Below are 13,512 nucleotides of genomic sequence, written 5' to 3' on the forward strand. Positions count from 1 at the left end.
AACCCAAACTGTCGAGCAACAAGGTTGGGTTGATAGGCGATCAAAGTAACTTGAACCTTCGAGGGGTTAAATCGAAGGGTTAAGATCCTATGGGTCAAAAAGGCTTCCCAAATCAGTAAAGATTATGTCTCTCATTTTTTGTAGAGAGATGGGAAAGTCCTTGTAAACCATTATGGACCATACTTTCTGGAAGCAAATGGGGTCATGCTCGAAGTAAAAACATGGCGCTTGGCGAACATCATTATATGGCCTATGAAAGTTGGTTGAAGGGCTTGTCCTTCGCCATTGGGAGTTAGCTGGGCCAGTCGAATGCCTTTGATCCTTATGTTTTTAACTTCCTCAACTTCTTCATCAACAAGGCCTTTATTCGGTAGACTAGCCTCGAAGGTGGCATTAAGCTAGATTTATAATAGTCAAAAGGGGCCAGAGAGTAGAAGATTCCCTTTTTCACCCAAATTCTTCAATTGAGCGACTCCATCACTCAATGACTTATAGAGACTTTCCAGTATCATCTCACTTAGGAAAACATCATGTCCAGTATGTAGTTGATTCGCCAAGGTGAGATATTTTTTGGCAACTTGTAGAGACTTCGAGCAGAAGACAGAATGAGACAACCACAGGGCTAAGAAAGCTATATGCTCCACGTCGGAGATGGTGTCAGTGTCTTTGTCATGATAATGGACGATGTGAGTCAAATATGCTGCTCGAGAGGTCGAAAAGGCTATGGTGTCTTCCGCATTAATCTCAGGGTCGTACGTATGTCTAGTGGGTTTTAGCCCTATGATAGCGGCTAAGTCGAAGAGTGTTGGTGTGGACATGCCACATGGGAGGTGAAAAGTATAGTGTGTACTATCCCAGAAGTACAATGAAGAAACCAACATGGATGCACTATACTCTAATCCTATCTTCGACAACATGGTCAAGTCATAAATTCCCATATCTTTCCGGTTCTGGGATTTAGTTTTCTCTATTTTCTTTAACCAATCCAAATAATCTGTTGGGTCTTTGAATGTGGGGGTAGCGCGGAAAACTCTAAATCCATTGTTCATGAACCTTAAATCTATAGTTTCACTAGCATTTGGGTTTTCAGTGGCGGTTATTGCAGCCCTAGGTTTTTTTGCTTGCCTATAGGCTTGCATTTATGATAAGAGAGGAAATACTCTTTAAGCTTGCTAGAATCAATGTCTAAATCAGTTAAAGGCCCAGATAATGCATGATTTTTGCTAGAAACAGAAACAGGGATAAGTACCTAAGAAGCATAGATTCTGCGTTCCTCCGCTTTGGGTTTTGGGATATATTGTTGATTACCCACCGTTACTGGATTAGACAATGTAGTAAGAGGAAGCTCTGAAATCTCATTGGTAGCTTTTGATTTAACAGTTGTGGTCTTGATAGCTACGCTAACTTCTTTAGGGGCTTTGCTTGAGGTTGCCATTTCTGTTGAAAGTTGAAAGAGGGAAATTTGGGTTTTGGTTGAAGATTGTTTGAAGAGAATAGCTAGAGCATTTGGAAGTTCTGAAAGCGTAAAGTGTGAAATTGGTGAGTTTGTGGTTTTTATAGGCGTGCTTGGAAGAAAAAACGCTTCAAATCAACTTTAATGGTTGACAAGTTAGTGGGACATGTGTCTTCCTTGGACAATATGATGGAGAGGTGGTACTTAATGTCTGAACCCACGACTTCCTAGAGTCTAGGAAACGTGATGATTGAAAAGATTCGGTTGTGGGCTAAAGAGATGTGGTTAGGAAAAAGGTAATGATGACTCTGACGTCACCAGACAGCTGGAGAAACTGAAATTTTTTGCAACACTGGAACATTTGGTAAGATGTCAAAGTTGTTCAAGGCGTCGAAGCATGTTCTCAAAAAATGTCTTTTTCTCTTATATGTCGAAAATAACATTTTTTTTTGGGGGGGGGGGGGGGGGGGGGGGGGGGGGGGCATTTGTTAGCTCATAATTTCGACGCCCACTTTAGAATTACCAAAATGGAAATCCCATGTGAAGATGTTTCGACCATGTGACGATGTTTAGACCATATGAAGATGTTTCAACCAAATATGGTATTAGGGAGATCTTGTCGAAAGTCCCTGGGTGACAGGGGCCAGCGTGCAGTCAGGACTTAGAAATATTTCTTCAAATATTTTGAAGACGGTTTCGATTGGAGATTCAAAATTCAAATAAATGAGGGAACTTTGCTCTTATCTGAAACTGTTGAAGGTACACGTGGAGCGTAATGGATAGTTGCATCAATGCAAAGTGCCATGTGTCTTGACGTGATTGAAGGGCCGTTAGAAACAGTTATTTTGATTGAGTATAAATAGAGGGTCTTAGTGTTAGGATCAGGGTGTGTCAAAGTGTGTATAGAGTCTGTAAAATTTACCAAGTACCCGTGTGAAGAGGAACCGTAAATTAAGAAATGTACGTTTGCTTACACCATTGTCAGTTATTTTGAAGCAATATAATTTATCTTTACTTTTCCAGAAGTACTTCTTCATTTCAAATAGTACTAATACTTCTTCATTCCAAATTGTCTTAATACTTCTTTATTTCGAACATTTTCCTTTGCTATTTGGTTATCATCATTTCTTTTACAATCTTTCTCTTTAATTCATATCAGTCTTTTACTATTTAAATTTTAATCATCATTACCACAGACGTTGTCGAAGTGTTTATGTTTACTAGAATTTACTTTAATACAATTAGCACATATCCTAGAATCAATCTGATCGATCCTATAAGTAACCAAATTTAGTAATTTGGAAGATCAATGGTTGTTTACCAATTTTCACGGTAAACAGTGTGCCATACCCTTAACACCATTAATTACTTTGGGCATTACGCCATGTTTAATTTAGTTTAACTTATTGCTTGGATTATTTAGTTTAACCTATCTCTACCCGGTGTATGGTTAAATCTTTTTGACATTCTTTATTTTTATATGGAATAATCTTTACTCCTACGTAGGTAGTAATCACAAGGTATTTTTAATGACATACGTCATATTATCATATAAAAATTTGGGATTAATGCTGCTTCGTTTTATAGTAACTAAAGTGAAGAATCTTATCAAAATCGCCCTGAGGCGATTACTTATGATTATTCATGTTGGGTCTTCACAAAGGATCCTTTTGCCCATAGAGGAAATAACATATGTTGGATTTTCATGAAAGAATCTTCGTCGCTCATTGAGGCAATAATTTGTAATAGATCCTCAAGAAGGAATGCAGTCCATAGAGACAATCACTTATATCGGACCCTCATATGGAGATCCTTGTTTACCCACCGAGTTCTACAATGGCAAGAAACTTGTTCAAAATATTTTTAGACACAAGAGAAATAAGTAAAGGCAAGAGAGCCCGCCATCAAGTAAAAACCTAAGGGGGTTAAAGAGTATAAGAAGTCCTTAAGGGCATAATTCATCATTGCACAAAACCCATAAGGTTGCTCTAAAGACAAGTCTCTTATTGAATATATTTTGATGAAGACAAATTTAAATAAGAAGGAAAAGATTTAACATGGAATGTGTATAAAGACAGGTAAAATATCTTAGCAAGAAAGAATCAAAGGATTGATCATAAAGCACGGACATATGAAATTTAATCAAGGCAAAGCTAAGGTACAATATGCATGAATGAAATAATCTTAGATGCTCAAAGAAAAAAGATTTAAAAAAAGATTTTATGCATTATTTCATCATTTTTCAATAATAGCATGAAGTAAAGATTTATCCTAATGGTTGAGTGAGCATGTTAAAGTACTCAGTGTTGTTGGTTTGATCCTTGAGTATGTTTTTTTTAACTTATGATTTTTTCTAAGTATAAGACATGTTAATCCATTAACCTATATGGGTTAATCGATTAAATTTCATCATTTATAAGGATAATTGATTGGTTAATCAATTAACCTTGCTTATGGAAAAAGAAAATTTATTCTTAAATAAATTAATAAATTATTCTTTTTTTATTTCTTGTGCATAATCGATTAACATATTTTTATAAAAGGAAAGAATAATCGATTAACATCCTTTTACATAGGCAAAGATAATCGATTAACATACCATATTTTTAGAAGACAATAATCGATTATCACTTGAAGCATTGCATTTTTTCTATCATCTCTTTTCATCTTCAATCTTTTCTAAACCATGACAATTATTCATATTGTTACAGAAAAAGGGAAGAACAGCTTTGCTAGATTTTTTTTGTTTTCAAAATTCTACTGCACTTATACATTCCAAATTCAAAATTGTTGTTATTATCAAAATTTTGTAACTTGTTATCTAGGATTGTTGGAAACTCTATTTTCAAGCGTCGTGTTCAAAATACTTCGAACGAGTTTAGGTAAGCTCTATTTTCATCCCTTCTTTATCACTTAAGGCTCACGACATACAATCTTAATCGCATTTTATTATGTTTTTGAGTTTGATTTGAGAAAATATCGTTTGACGTTGGATCAAGGGTTTGTTTATTGATTATGAAATAGTGAACGATCCTATGGTCTAATGGTTAGCTAGCAAGCAATAATAAGACAAAGGAAAGCGAGTAAAAAGTATATCAAAAGGGAAAAGAGATACATGAAAAATACAAGGGACTTGCGCAAGAAACTAAGAATCTCGTTGTAAGGTAGCCCAAGAGAAAGTCGTACGTGTGCATTGTGTCCTAAGCTAGAAAGCGCATAACGATATTACAAACATAACTCCCTTTCTTCCTTAGGGATGATGCCGTGAGTGCTCCCTTCTAATGAAAGATTACAAAGTCCAATATGCTCCAAATCATGCTTAGGTCAATCAATGGTCCAAGGTCCAATGCAAGGGTCTTAAAAGAGTCCTCTAAGTCCATAGTTCATGTATCCATAACTCCATGCTTAGGTCTTAATCAAGTCCTTTTTATCTCTTTTCCATTTTTTATTGGGTTTTATTCATTTCATGTTGATTATCAAGATGAAGATGAAGAATGGCAATGATGAATGAGTAATATGATATAAAGCAAGGTAAAGGCAAAGTAAATAAATGATAAAAAATTAAATGTTAGAAGTTAGGTATGAAAAATGTAAAGAGTTAGGAATTAGAATGCATAAACATAAAAGTTTTGAGTTAGATGTTAGAAAATTAGTATTAAAGAGAAATATGAGAAATATAAGAGAATTAAAATCAATACTAGAATTAATATTCTAAAATTCAAATAACTATAATTAAGTCTAAAAACCATATCTAAATGTATCAAAACAAATATCAAAAATATTCAAAATTAAATTCTAGAGTTAAATCTAAGATTAATATTCTAAACAAATTTAAACAATATCTAAAAATATTTCAAAACCAAATTCTAAAATTAATATCCACAATTATCTAACAATATTCAAAAACAATTAATATTAATATTCTAAAATTAAACTAGATCAATCATAATATTAATCTAACTAAATCCTAAGATTAACCTAAACTAGATTAATTAAACCAAATATAACAAAAATAAAGTGATGGATAAAAAAAACAGCATAATGGGCCTTGGAAGGAAGCGAGGCCCAAACCATAGGGGGTGCATTGACATGGATCGGAGTCTGCATTAAGCATCTCGTTGGGCCTCAAAGGCAGAGGCCCAATAACTCATGGCCTGAGGGCGCACGGGGGTGTCTGAAGCAATTCGAGATTGTAAACATGGAAGTATGGGCTTTGGGACCCACTGGGAATAAGAGGAGAGGGTTTCAAACATTCCACTCAGTCTCACACGTTAAGCTTCTCTTCACGTGCTATCTCACTCTCCAAAAGATCTTTCGGAAAACCTATCCCGCCGCGCCAGAATCACACCTTATTTCAAACAAGGACACAATCCAATTCAGAAAATTTTAGAATTTAAAAAAAAAAAAAAACTCAGCTCAAAAATTTTCAAAATTTAAAAAATAAATACGTTTTTTAGCTTTCATACTCCACTTCTTTACTAAAAAAACAACACAATTATGATTCATTATTTTTTTTTAATATTTCACTACTTATGTATTCACAAAATTCTTTTATCTTCTCCGGTTATTTTCATTTTTGCACACCATTGCTTCGGTTTTCAGAAGATATCTATAAATATCAATTATTATGTTCGAAATTTATTTGAAAGTGTTGAAAGAATTTTTGATTATTTTATTTTAAATAAACACAAATTTTGCTTTTCATTTTAAACTTTTTATAAATTTTTCCCATAAATTATATTATTATATTAATATATAAAATATATATAACCGTGTCCGCGTCCTATGATTTTTACATTAGCGGAGTCCTCGTGTCCGTGTCCGTGTCCGAGTCCTAGCTTCATAGGTTAGTACTTATAGGGTGTTGAGTTAGTTATGAAATGAAATGCAAATTCACATTAGATTCACTTTTTTCACTTTTTTCAGTTAAAAATGCAATAAGTTGTTAGTGTGAAATTTTAATCGAAAATGAAAAGATTAGTTGCCAATTTATTCTGTTATGAAATGATTGTAATGTTGTTAGAAATTGGTTAATTCATTTTGAACATTAGTTAATAATCGAATCAGTGAGTTTGTATGTGATTGCGATTACTTGTATAAAAGTTGGCTTGGAATAGGATGCTTGCTTGGATCTGTTAGGAATTGTTTGAATTTTGATATTAGCACGGTCATTAAAAGAAGCTAGTTAAATTGAGATGATGTAGGTTCTGTTAAGATTCGTTAGGGTGAATTGGAAGTTATGTTTGATTTATAGAAGGATGAGAGGGATAGATTAGGAATGTATTTTTTTTAAAAGAAATTCTGAAATTGGTTTGCCTTTTATTCTTTTGGATTGAAGGTTGGTTGATTGGAAGTTTTTTTCAATTGGAAAATTCTATTTCGGTTAGGTAGTTGTTATCGGTTGAAAATAATGTTGTTGAGAGGTGGAGTTTGAGGGTTGTTGTACTGAGTTTTTTTTTCAGTGTCAGTTGGAGTTTGTTGGCAATTCTGTTGATGAAAATTGTGAGAAGAGTTGGTTTTGAATTGAGAAAAAATTATTAGAAATTGGTTTCTCTTATGAAATTGTTTACATTCATTTTTTCATGCAGGTGGATCAGATGGTTCTTGGAATTCACGGAAATTGTTTGTTGAAGGATGGTATCATCCCCATGAACAGCACATTCAGTGAGACGTATTGGTGGGCACGAATTTGATTTCAAATATGTTTTTGTATTAAAAAAATGGCTTGTAATTAGATTTATGAATGTATACAATATGGTTGTGTAATAAAAAGATGAATGTGGTTAATGGTCATGTGATGTAAAGAAATGAATTGAAACTTAGGATTGAAATTGTTGTAATGAAATATGGTTTATGTCTTGGTTCACATTGATTCATGCATGCCATTTGGAATTGAAATGATATATGTAAGAAAGGCTTAATGACCAATGTTTTAGATGGTGAAGGTGTATGGTTCAAAAAAATGGAAATTGGATGATGTCTTGAATTTGGCATAATGGCTTAGGATGTGTGGTAAATGAACATGGATTAAAACGATTTAGTCATGAACAAGGTTTAAAAATAAACATAAACATGGTTAAAAGGTTTAAAATGGACACGAATCATGACTTGGGAAATGATTTGGCTTAACATAGACATAAACGTGAAACGGCCGAGTTGTCTTGTAAATGAAGAAATCCAACTAGAAACCAATAAACATGACTTTTCCTAGTGAATCAAGATCCATGGGATGGAATTAGGTTTTAGGGTGGTCAGTTGACTTTGGTCAACTGGTTGACCAAAAGTCAACTTCGGTAAAAATGTGTATTTTTATGTGGATCATAATGCCTCTGAACCAAATGACTTATGCTATTGTACCGATCTTGAACCAATGAAACCCCAACCAAGAAAAAGATCATGAACATATGAAGTTTTGAATGAATCATAATCAAGGAATCAGGACCATGAATCTTCCAAGCACATGAACCATCCACAACGGGCCAGATGAATCAAACGAATCCTCAAACCCTGAATGCACACACCATGAATGATAATGCCAATCAGAAACTAGGGTTTTAGGGGTTTGAAATGATCTTGATGAGGATTACAACCATAGGCCAAGAATCAGGGTTTTGCTTCACTAAGAAGCCAAAACTGAATTACTAATGGCAAACACAATGCACAAGCATCAAAAGCTACCCTCAGATTAGGACTTGATTGATTGGGCCACCTCAAGTTGTTGATGAACCCTAGTATCCACTAGGTGCAAGCATAAATCCATGAATCCAAGTCACATGTCTCCTTGTGTTGAACCATGCTTATACATATGAAATGAATGCTTATGATGACATGTAAATGTTTAGGGTTAGTGATCTATATGATCATTGTGAAAGGTATGGTGAATTTCGAGGTATGACAACACCCAACAAAAAATTTGTGTCTGCTCAGACTCCATAGACGCAAATGCGACAATAAAAGTCAACTCGATTGATGTCATGCCAACAATTTTAAACAAAGGTTGTCTATATTTGTTTGTCTTGTAGGTGTTGTACATAACTAACACAATAGGAAAAATATTCAATAACTTAATTGAATCGAGATGGGCCCAAAATATCTCTCTCACAACTCCGAGTCATCTCTTTTTCTACTCCAATACACATAGCCTGCATCCTCAATAAGCTTAAACAAATGTTGTATCTCACTTCTAGGACCTCTTATCTTTTTTTTCTATCATATTTGTACGCTTGTATATTTGCGTGATCCGAGTGACATTCTCTGGACATCGGTCTTTCAAGGAAAGCAATATGTGCCTAGGTGGTACATGTCTCTTTGTCAAATCAACGTGTTGTTTCTCATATGTGGTCAACCTACTAACAGGAATGACCTTCTAATCTATCAGGTAAACCATGGTTACAGACTCCACATTTTACACGCATCTTTCGTCGGTGTCAACCTGATTTTAAATGGGCATCCGTCCTTTTTGGTTGCACTTTGGATTCCACTATCAGTATCCTTGTATTTCCCATCTTTATCACAATCAAATATTAATTTGTTACTTCTTTATCTTTTTCCTGTTTCAGTATCTGAACGAGTGATAATAATAGTTACTTTATTATGGATTCCAACCTCTTTAATTCACCTTATCACCTCTTCTTGTGTACCAAATCTTTGAGTAATTGAAAAAGTATCAAAAGTATCTATACATATTTGGGTGAAAATTTTCATATCTGCACAATAAAAAATTGTCCAAAAAAAATTAACAATGCAAATCAGAAGTCTTCATAAAAGAGTTTTGGTACACATAAATAACAAACCGAAAATATTTAGGAAAGAGTTCCAGGTATATATTAGTGTGTTAATCGGAACAAATATGTTAAGTGTTTCGGAACGATACTTTTTTTACACTAAACCAGAACACTTCAAGAAAATGTTCCATAACACGTTTCACAATAAACCGGATGTCTTCCACAAAGTGTTCCGGTTAAGAAAAAATACATATTGGAAGTCTTTTTCAATGTGTTCCGGTACGAGGCTGAAGGATGCAATTTTCGGAAGTCTCAACTAAATGGTTAAAAGTGAAATGGTAGATTGGTTAAAAACAAACAAGAGTAAAATCAGCATTTTTTACAAAATATAGGGGTATATGTATAACGGTAGGAGTATGAGATAAAATTTTCATAAAAAAAGTGACAAATTTTCCATTAATATTCCATGTTACCATGACACTCAAACCGAGATAAAAATATTCTCCCAACTAAAATTAAAAGTGTCTTTTTTTTAATAATGTAATATTCAATAAATATTAAATCTATTTAAGAGAGTGCTTCAAAAAAATTATTAAATGTATTCACTAATAACTCTATGTCATTTTAATTTAATATTCTAATATTAAAAAATGGATCATCCAGAGAGAGCTTACTAAAATCACTCTCTTTAATAGCCATTATTTAGTTTACTTAACTATAAAATTATTGATCTCAAGTCTTATAATAATTTATGGTGATACAAAATTATATAAATTATTACTTTTAACAAGAAGAAAATTCTATAAATCTAAATTTTATTTAGCTAATGAATGAAAATATATATTTATAAAACTCGAACACTCCCCTTCAAGTTAAAGTTCGTTAGACTTTAAATTTGTTATAAATTAACCATAAAAGTAAGTGATAAAATTAAATTAATTAATATCATAACCACGAGAAACAACAATCAATAATAAGAACCATCATAGAGAAGAGTAACAACCAAATAGAGAAGAAGTTGTTGAAGAAATCGGAGAGAAAAACCAATCAAAAGAGAAGGAGGAACGAAAGAGGGAACAAATCAAACCAACAAATTCAAATGAACCAATCAATTTGAATCAAACCAAACTGGATCAAATCATATCAAATTAAATCAATCCAATCTAATTCAATTCAAATCAAACTGAACATAATCAATTCAAATCGATCCATTTCAAAATTCACTAAATCAAATCATACAAAATGAAATCGAACCAAATCAATTTCAACCAATTACATTAAAATGAACTAAATCAAACTAGATCAAATTGAATCAATCGAATTTAATATAATATAAATCCAAACTAAATAGAATAACCAATAGAGATAGGAATAACCAAATATAATAACAATAGAGAGGAGTAATCTAATAGAAGAATCATTAAGAAAGAGAAAGAGAAGCATGGGACTTTATCACCTCAATGCCTCTTTTTTGAAATTTAAATCCCAATATACCCCCAAATTGATTTTTCTTTATCTAACTACTCCCTTTTTTGAACAAGCTCGGTCATTCATTGGCCGAGAGTATCAAGTGAAATTTTGAAAGAGAGGGCTCGACTTTTCAATGACTTAGGAGTCAAAGGTATTAAATAAATAAATAAAATGAAAATAATATAGTATTAATGGTCACATCCATTCATTGGTTGAGGACCAACGTTTAAAAAAATTTAGTATATCCTCGACCATTCACTGGCCGAGTCCCTTCATCAAATGGGATAGTTTGGAATTTTATTTTCAAAGTAGGGCAAAAGAGTAAAAAAGTCTCATTAGGGAGAGAGTCAACTTAAGTCATATATAATTCAAACATTATTTTCATGCACACAAAAGTGGAAGACAACCCGAGAACAATTTAATCATTTAACATAAGGATTTTTTCTTCAAAACAAACTCATTCCCAACTTTTTCAAATAATGGTTACAAAGAAAATATGTAATAAGACAGAACTCAACTATAACTAAAGACATATTATTTATTATCTAAAAATTCACTCATCTTTCTCTTATATTGATTTGATAACTAGAGTGTTAATCTTGTAGCCAACGCAAATATCACAATTATGAAAAATCGAGTATATTATTGCAATTCACATTCTATGATTATTAATCAATTGCAATTTCTTTGCAAAAAAAACATCTATAAGTACCTAATTGTTACTTATATTAAGAACTATTATGTGTATATTGATTAAATCTTTATATTTTTAAAAAGAGTTTAATTGAAATACGTTGACAGTGTAAAAGAATTTTACACCGTCAGTTAATCATAGACGTCGGATATTAAAAGAAGTTTGACTTTTATTTTAAAGTAATACAAACGGATGAGGGTAATGAATCGACAGTGTAAAACTTTTTACACTGATAGTGTATAGTAATTAATCTCTTTTAAAAATATATTAAGAACTACTCTTGATAAAAAAAATACAAATTTATTTATTTGGTAGATTTAAACAGAAATATTGCAACCAGGATTTAAGCTTTTGAAATAAAATATTTTTAAAATTAAATTTGACTATTAATTGACTAACAATTTAATCATAAAAAATATAGTAGTTTCGATATCTCATTAAAAAATAGCTAAAGAATTAAAAAAATATATATACATCTTTATATTCATATTATTATTAAAATAAAAATTATTTAAAAATTATTAAATAAAATGTGATCTGTAACTAATTGTATAGATGTAACGATGTGTTATTAAAGAATCAAAACTAATAAATTCCTAAATTACTAAAATTAAGAGATCCAAATTCGAAAGGAGATTAAATTCCTAAATAAACTGATAAAAAAAATTAAATAACTAAATAAAACATAAAAAGAAAAAAAAAGGAATTTTAAAATAGATATCCAAATTTATAAAATATAAAATAAATAAACTTAAATAGCAATAAAATCTAAATTTTGCATTATCATATATAATAAATACATAATTAGTACAATTTAAAATACTATCATAAGTAAAAAAATTGATCAAAGATTTAATTGCTTTAATGGTTCTATTTAGGCTTCCCTAACTATATCTTTAGTCAATCACTTGGTATAGAATCCAAAATTCTTTTCCAAAGATCTTCAAAATCATTAAGAAATTGGACTCTAATGTATGTACAAACCAAATAGAGTGGCCTGAGTGTGTGTAACATTGAGATCATTGATAAAAATCTCACTGAAATCCGCTAAGATAATTAAATTATCATCCTAAACCAACAAAAATACATCAAAACGATTATCAGACGAAAAAAAACTAGATATTAAAGATCAAATAATTGGAGAAAACTATAAGTTAATAATTATGTGACAAGAATGAAATAGTGCTCGGACAGCCAAGGGTTTTGTAATCAAATAGTGGGTGAAGATTCCCAGATCAGAAACTCTAATCCGCAAAATCTATCGTCACCGCACTAATTTAAAAGTAAAACTCAATGAAAAAAAAACATCCAATCAAATCAAAACACAACAAAATAAGTTTGAAAGTGATGAATCTAGAACAAGCATAAAACGCAATTTGAATGAATTTCAAATAAATGACACAACAGATGAATGAAAATAGATTGTTAGTTAGAGAATAAAGGAGCAGTAGGTTCCAATTTATGTGGCAACACCAAATTAGGGTTCAGGGAGAGATAGTAACAGGTTAAGGCTTGTGCAGATGGATATGGGCTATTTGGTTTTGTACAAATGGATAGGGCCCAACTACATTGGCAAAGAACGTATTTAAAACAACAATTTACTTTGCATTCCTGAGCACAAGAACTACAAGGGACATGGATCCTCTGCAGTGGTTGAATGGTCATGCTCCATCTCAGTCACTCATTTTAGTCAATATAAAAAGTAATTAATATTAATTATTGCATAAATGGTTAAGATTGGAGCAACATGTAAAACATGAGAACAGCAGGAGAGGATTTGTATCCAACTAAAAGGTAGTTCCTGAGAGAGATTTTGATTTTTTTTATCTAGAGAGATACGAAGCATTAATAGAGATGTTGGAACAAGCTCAACAATTTGATTCAAGATACCAACAAATCAATTGGCTTGGAATTTTATGTGAATGTGTTTAATCATGAGTCGTAACATTACACATCATATGTGCGAGGTAAATTCATACATTATAGTCCTGAAGCAATTAACGTGTTACTTAATTTTCTCCATTAGGTCTACGTGGAATTCGAAATATAAGGGACCGCAACAACAGGCCAAGCGAGGAAAGGTTTGAAGCTATGAAAAATGAAGTTTGCCAACCAAAAACAGAATGAATTGTTGTGCAGGGTCTTCCACTAATGCGCCCAATTCCAAAAGC

General features: G+C 32.1%; 2 non-coding genes across 2 annotated transcripts; both read right to left on the bottom strand.

Moving 5' to 3' along the window:
• Positions 1–12,334: 12,334 nt before the first annotated feature.
• On the bottom strand, positions 12,335–12,418 carry LOC127124744 (small nucleolar RNA R11/Z151). Its single transcript, XR_007804210.1, has one exon. It is a non-coding gene; the product is annotated as a small nucleolar RNA R11/Z151 (small nucleolar RNA).
• Positions 12,419–12,519: 101 nt separating this feature from the next.
• Positions 12,520–12,618, bottom strand: LOC127124742 (small nucleolar RNA Z157/R69/R10). Its single transcript, XR_007804208.1, has one exon. It is a non-coding gene; the product is annotated as a small nucleolar RNA Z157/R69/R10 (small nucleolar RNA).
• Positions 12,619–13,512: the final 894 nt, after the last annotated feature.

This window comes from Lathyrus oleraceus, chromosome 2 (assembly GCF_024323335.1).
Source record: "Lathyrus oleraceus cultivar Zhongwan6 chromosome 2, CAAS_Psat_ZW6_1.0, whole genome shotgun sequence".
Taxonomy (NCBI): Eukaryota; Viridiplantae; Streptophyta; class Magnoliopsida; order Fabales; family Fabaceae; genus Lathyrus; species Lathyrus oleraceus.